Below are 7878 nucleotides of genomic sequence, written 5' to 3'. Positions count from 1 at the left end.
TGTTAAATACGATGGTTGAACATGTCCCTCGATGTCCGTTGATGCGAAACATGATATGTGAACCTATTTGGTTTGAAATTCGGTTAAATGAAAGTATTGAAATGACCCTTGTCGCGAAAATGAAATGTTAGCCTATGTGGTTAGAAGTTTGATAAATAGTGAACTTGTCCCTCGATGTCCCTTGATACGAAACATGATATGTGAACCTATTTGGTTTTGTATTCGGCAAAATGAAATTATTTGAATGACCATTGTCCCAAAAATGAGATTTTAGCCTATATGGTTAAAAGTTTGATAAATATTAATGTTGAATTTGTCCCTCGATCTTCTTTACTGCGTAACATAATAGTTTAACCAATTTCGTTTTAAATTTGGTAAATAGAAAGTAATGAGATGACCCTTATCGCGAAAACGAGATTTTAGCTTATATTGTTGCATGTTCGTTAAATATGATGGTTGAACATGTCCCTCGATGTCCCTTGATGCGAAACATGATATGTGAACCTATTTGGTTTTATATTCGGAAAAATGAAAGTATTGGAATGACTTTGTCGCGAAAATGAGATTTTAGCCTTATATGGTTAGAAGTTTGATAAAGGTTGAACTTGTCCCTCGATCTCCCTTGATACGAAACATGATATGTGAACCTATTTGGTTTTGTATTCGGCAAAATGAAATTATTTGAATGACCATTGTCCCAAAAATGAGATTTTAGCCTATATGGTTAAAAGTTTGATAAATATTAATGTTGAATTTGTCCCTCGATCTTCTTTATTGCGTAACATAATAGTTTAACCAATTTCGTTTTAAATTTGGTAAATAGAAAGTAATGAGATGACCCTTATCGCGAAAACGAGATTTTAGCTTATATTGTTGCATGTTTGTTAAATATGATGGTTGAACATGTCCCTCGATGACCGTTGATGCGAAACATGATATGTGAACCTATTTGGTTTGAAATTCGGTTAAATGAAAGTATTGAAATGACCCTTGTCGCGAAAATGAAATGTTAGCCTATGTGGTTAGAAGTTTGATAAATAGTGAACTTGTCCCTCGATGTCCCTTGATGCGAAACATGATATGTGAACCTATTTGGTTTTATATTCGGAAAAATGAAAGTATTGGAATGACTTTGTCGCGAAAATGAGATTTTAGCCTTATATGGTTAGAAGTTTGATAAAGGTTGAACTTGTCCCTCGATCTCCCTTGATACGAAACATGATATGTGAACCTATTTGGTTTTGTATTCGGCAAAATGAAATTATTTGAATGACCATTGTCCCAAAAATGAGATTTTAGCCTATATGGTTAAAAGTTTGATAAATATTAATGTTGAATTTGTCCCTCGATCTTCTTTATTGCGTAACATAATAGTTTAACCAATTTCGTTTTAAATTTGGTAAATAGAAAGTAATGAGATGACCCTTATCGCGAAAACGAGATTTTAGCTTATATTGTTGCATGTTTGTTAAATATGATGGTTGAACATGTCCCTCGATGTCCGTTGATGCGAAACATGATATGTGAACCTATTTGGTTTGAAATTCGGTTAAATGAAAGTATTGAAATGACCCTTGTCGCGAAAATGAAATGTTAGCCTATGTGGTTAGAAGTTTGATAAATAGTGAACTTGTCCCTCGATGTCCCTTGATGCGAAACATGATATGTGAACCTATTTGGTTTTATATTCGGAAAAATGAAAGTATTGGAATGACTTTGTCGCGAAAATGAGATTTTAGCCTTATATGGTTAGAAGTTTGATAAAGGTTGAACTTGTCCCTCGATCTCCCTTGATACGAAACATGATATGTGAACCTATTTGGTTTTGTATTCGGCAAAATGAAATTATTTGAATGACCATTGTCCCAAAAATGAGATTTTAGCCTATATGGTTAAAAGTTTGATAAATATTAATGTTGAATTTGTCCCTCGATCTTCTTTATTGCGTAACATAATAGTTTAACCAATTTCGTTTTAAATTTGGTAAATAGAAAGTAATGAGATGACCCTTATCGCGAAAACGAGATTTTAGCTTATATTGTTGCATGTTTGTTAAATATGATGGTTGAACATGTCCCTCGATGACCGTTGATGCGAAACATGATATGTGAACCTATTTGGTTTGAAATTCGGTTAAATGAAAGTATTGAAATGACCCTTGTCGCGAAAATGAAATGTTAGCCTATGTGGTTAGAAGTTTGATAAATAGTGAACTTGTCCCTCGATGTCCCTTGATGCGAAACATGATATGTGAACCTATTTGGTTTTATATTCGGAAAAATGAAAGTATTGGAATGACTTTGTCGCGAAAATGAGATTTTAGCCTTATATGGTTAGAAGTTTGATAAAGGTTGAACTTGTCCCTCGATCTCCCTTGATACGAAACATGATATGTGAACCTATTTGGTTTTGTATTCGGCAAAATGAAATTATTTGAATGACCATTGTCCCAAAAATGAGATTTTAGCCTATATGGTTAAAAGTTTGATAAATATTAATGTTGAATTTGTCCCTCGATCTTCTTTATTGCGTAACATAATAGTTTAACCAATTTCGTTTTAAATTTGGTAAATAGAAAGTAATGAGATGACCCTTATCGCGAAAACGAGATTTTAGCTTATATTGTTGCATGTTTGTTAAATATGATGGTTGAACATGTCCCTCGATGTCCGTTGATGCGAAACATGATATGTGAACCTATTTGGTTTGAAATTCGGTTAAATGAAAGTATTGAAATGACCCTTGTCGCGAAAATGAAATGTTAGCCTATGTGGTTAGAAGTTTGATAAATAATGAACTTGTCCCTCGATGTCCCTTGATGCGAAACATGATATGTGAACCTATTTGGTTTTATATTCGGAAAAATGAAAGTATTGGAATGACTTTGTCGCGAAAATGAGATTTTAGCCTTATATGGTTAGAAGTTTGATAAAGGTTGAACTTGTCCCTCAATCTCCCTTGATACGAAACATGATATGTGAACCTATTTGGTTTTATATTCGGAAAATTGAAAGTATTGGAATGACTTTGTCGCGAAAATGAGATTTTAACCTATGTGGTTAGAAGTTTGATAAAGGTTGAACTTGTCCCTCGATCACCCTTGATACGAAACATGATATGTGAACCTATTTGGTTTTGTATTCGGCAAAATGAAATTATTTGAATGACCATTGTCCCAAAAATGAGATTTTAGCCTATATGGTTAAAAGTTTGATAAATATTAATGTGGAATTTGTCCCTCGATATTCTTTATTGCGTAACATAATAGTTTAACCAATTTCGTTTTAAATTTGGTAAATAGAATGTAATGAGATGACCCTTATCGCGAAAACGAGATTTTAGCTTATATTGTTGCATGTTTGTTAAATATGATGGTTGAACATGTCCCTCGATGTCCCTTGATGCGAAACATGATATGTGAACCTATTTGGTTTTATATTCGGAAAAATGAAAGTATTGGAATGACTTTGTCGCGAAAATGAGATTTTAGCCTTATATGGTTAGAAGTTTGATAAAGGTTGAACTTGTCCCTCGATCTCCCTTGATACGAAACATGATATGTGAACCTATTTGGTTTTGTATTCGGCAAAATGAAATTATTTGAATGACCATTGTCCCAAAAATGAGATTTTAGCCTATATGGTTAAAAGTTTGATAAATATTAATGTTGAATTTGTCCCTCGATCTTCTTTATTGCGTAACATAATAGTTAACCAATTTCGTTTTAAATTTGGTAAATAGAAAGTAATGAGATGACCCTTATCGCGAAAACGAGATTTTAGCTTATATTGTTGCATGTTTGTTAAATATGATGGTTGAACATGTCCCTCGATGACCGTTGATGCGAAACATGATATGTGAACCTATTTGGTTTGAAATTCGGTTAAATGAAAGTATTGAAATGACCCTTGTCGCGAAAATGAAATGTTAGCCTATGTGGTTAGAAGTTTGATAAATAGTGAACTTGTCCCTCGATGTCCCTTGATGCGAAACATGATATGTGAACCTATTTGGTTTTATATTCGGAAAAATGAAAGTATTGGAATGACTTTGTCGCGATAATGAGATTTTAGCCTTATATGGTTAGAAGTTTGATAAAGGTTGAACTTGTCCCTCGATCTCCCTTGATACGAAACATGATATGTGAACCTATTTGATTTTATATTCGGAAAAATGAAAGTATTGGAATGACTTTGTCGCGAAAATGAGATTTTAACCTATGTGGTTAGAAGTTTGATAAAGGTTGAACTTGTCCCTCGATCACCCTTGATACGAAACATGATATGTGAACCTATTTGGTTTTGTATTCGGCAAAATGAAATTATTTGAATGACCATTGTCCCAAAAATGAGATTTTAGCCTATATGGTTAAAAGTTTGATAAATATTAATGTTGAATTTGTCCCTCGATCTTCTTTATTGCGTAACATAATAGTTTAACCAATTTCGTTTTAAATTTGGTAAATAGAAAGTAATGAGATGACCCTTATCGCGAAAACGAGATTTTACCTTATATTGTTGCATGTTTGTTAAATATGATGGTTGAACATGTCCCTCGATGTCCGTTGATGCGAAACATGATATGTGAACCTATTTGGTTTGAAATTCGGTTAAATGAAAGTATTGAAATGACCCTTGTCGCGAAAATGAAATGTTAGCCTATGTGGTTAGAAGTTTGATAAATAGTGAACTTGTCCCTCGATGTCCTTTGATGCGAAACATGATATGTGAACCTATTTGGTTTTATATTCGGAAAAATGAAAGTATTGGAACGACTTTGTCGCGAAAATGAGATTTTAGCCTTATATGGTTAGAAGTTTGATAAAGGTTGAACTTGTCCCTCGATCTCCCTTGATACGAAACATGATATGTGAACCTATTTGGTTTTGTATTCGGCAAAATGAAATTATTTGAATGACCATTCTCCCAAAAATAAGATTTTAGCCTTTATGGTTAAAAGTTTGATAAATATTAATGTTGAACTTGTCCCTCGATCTTCTTTATTGCGTAACATAATAGTTGAACCAATTTCGTTTTAAATTTGGTAAATAGAAAGTAATGAGATGACCCTTATCGCGAAAACGAGATTTTAGCGTATATTGTTGCATGTTTGTTAAATATGATGGTTGAACATGTCCCTCGATGTCCGTTGATGCGAAACATGATATGTGAACCTATTTGGTTTGAAATTCGGTTAAATGAAAGTATTGAAATGACCCTTGTCGCGAAAATGAAATGTTAGCCTATGTGGTTAGAAGTTTGATAAATAGTGAACTTGTCCCTCGATGTCCCTTGATACGAAACATGATATGTGAACCTATTTGGTTTTGTATTCGGCAAAATGAAATTATTTGAATGACCATTGTCCCAAAAATGAGATTTTAGCCTATATGGTTAAAAGTTTGATAAATATTAATGTTGAATTTGTCCCTCGATCTTCTTTATTGCGTAACATAATAGTTTAACCAATTTCGTTTTAAATTTGGTAAATAGAAAGTAATGAGATGACCCTTATCGCGAAAACGAGATTTTAGCTTATATTGTTGCATGTTATTTAAATATGATGGTTGAACATGTCCCTCGATGTCCCTTGATGCGAAACATGATATGTGAACCTATTTGGTTTGAAATTCGGTTAAATGAAAGTATTGAAATGACCCTTGTCGCGAAAATGAAATGTTAGCCTATGTGGTTAGAAGTTTGATAAACAGTGAACTTGTCCCTCGATGTCCCTTGATGCGAAACATGATATGTGAACCTATTTGGTTTTATATTCAGAAAAATGAAAGTATTGGAATGACTTTGTCGCGAAAATGAGATTTTAGCCTATATGGTTAGAAGTTTGATAAAGGTTGAACTTGTCCCTCGATCTCCCTTGATACGAAACATGATATGTGAACCTATTTGGTTTTATATTCGGAAAAATGAAAGTATTGGAATGACTTTGTCGCGAAAATGAGATTTTAACCTATGTGGTTAGAAGTTTGATAAAGGTTGAACTTGTCCCTCGATCACCCTTGATACGAAACATGATATGTGAACCTATTTGGTTTTGTATTCGGCAAAATGAAATTATTTGAATGACCATTGTCCCAAAAATGAGATTTTAGCCTATATGGTTAAAAGTTTGATAAATATTAATGTTGAATTTGTCCCTCGATCTTCTTTATTGCGTAACATAATAGTTTAACCAATTTCGTTTTAAATTTGGTAAATAGAATGTAATGAGATGACCCTTATCGCGAAAACGAGATTTTAGCTTATATTGTTGCATGTTTGTTAAATATGATGGTTGAACATGTCCCTCGATGTCCCTTGATGCGAAACATGATATGTGAACCTATTTGGTTTTATATTCGGAAAAATGAAAGTATTGGAATGACTTTGTCGCGAAAATGAGATTTTAGCCTTATATGGTTAGAAGTTTGATAAAGGTTGAACTTGTCCCTCGATCTCCCTTGATACGAAACATGATATGTGAACCTATTTGGTTTTGTATTCGGCAAAATGAAATTATTTGAATGACCATTGTCCCAAAAATGAGATTTTAGCCTATATGGTTAAAAGTTTGATAAATATTAATGTTGAATTTGTCCCTCGATCTTCTTTATTGCGTAACATAATAGTTTAACCAATTTCGTTTTAAATTTGGTAAATAGAAAGTAATGAGATGACCCTTATCGCGAAAACGAGATTTTAGCTTATATTGTTGCATGTTTGTTAAATATGATGGTTGAACATGTCCCTCGATGTCCGTTGATGCGAAACATGATATGTGAACCTATTTGGTTTGAAATTCGGTTAAATGAAAGTATTGAAATGACCCTTGTCGCGAAAATGAAATGTTAGCCTATGTGGTTAGAAGTTTGATAAATAGTGAACTTGTCCCTCGATGTCCCTTGATGCGAAACATGATATGTGAACCTATTTGGTTTTATATTCGGAAAAATGAAAGTATTGGAATGACTTTGTCGCGAAAATGAGATTTTAGCCTTATATGGTTAGAAGTTTGATAAAGGTTGAACTTGTCCCTCAATCTCCCTTGATACGAAACATGATATGTGAACCTATTTGGTTTTATATTCGGAAAAATGAAAGTATTGGAATGACTTTGTCGCGAAAATGAGATTTTAACCTATGTGGTTAGAAGTTTGATAAAGGTTGAACTTGTCCCTCGATCACCCTTGATACGAAACATGATATGTGAACCTATTTGGTTTTGTATTCGGCAAAATGAAATTATTTGAATGACCATTGTCCCAAAAATGAGATTTTAGCCTATATGGTTAAAAGTTTGATAAATATTAATGTTGAATTTGTCCCTCGATCTTCTTTATTGCGTAACATAATAGTTTAACCAATTTCGTTTTAAATTTGGTAAATAGAATGTAATGAGATGACCCTTATCGCGAAAACGAGATTTTAGCTTATATTGTTGCATGTTTGTTAAATATGATGGTTGAACATGTCCCTCGATGTCCCTTGATGCGAAACATGATATGTGAACCTATTTGGTTTTATATTCGGAAAAATGAAAGTATTGGAATGACTTTGTCGCGAAAATGAGATTTTAGCCTTATATGGTTAGAAGTTTGATAAAGGTTGAACTTGTCCCTCGATCTCCCTTGATACGAAACATGATATGTGAACCTATTTGGTTTTGTATTCGGCAAAATGAAATTATTTGAATGACCATTGTCCCAAAAATGAGATTTTAGCCTATATGGTTAAAAGTTTGATAAATATTAATGTTGAATTTGTCCCTCGATCTTCTTTATTGCGTAACATAATAGTTTAACAAATTTCGTTTTAAATTTGGTAAATAGAAAGTAATGAGATGACCCTTATCGCGAAAACGAGATTTTAGCTTATATTGTTG

This window comes from Medicago sativa, chromosome 3 (genome assembly GCF_051527215.1).
Source record: "Medicago sativa cultivar Bolivia chromosome 3, Bolivia_mono, whole genome shotgun sequence".
Taxonomy (NCBI): Eukaryota; Viridiplantae; Streptophyta; class Magnoliopsida; order Fabales; family Fabaceae; genus Medicago; species Medicago sativa.
This window is presented reverse-complemented; position numbering follows the sequence as displayed.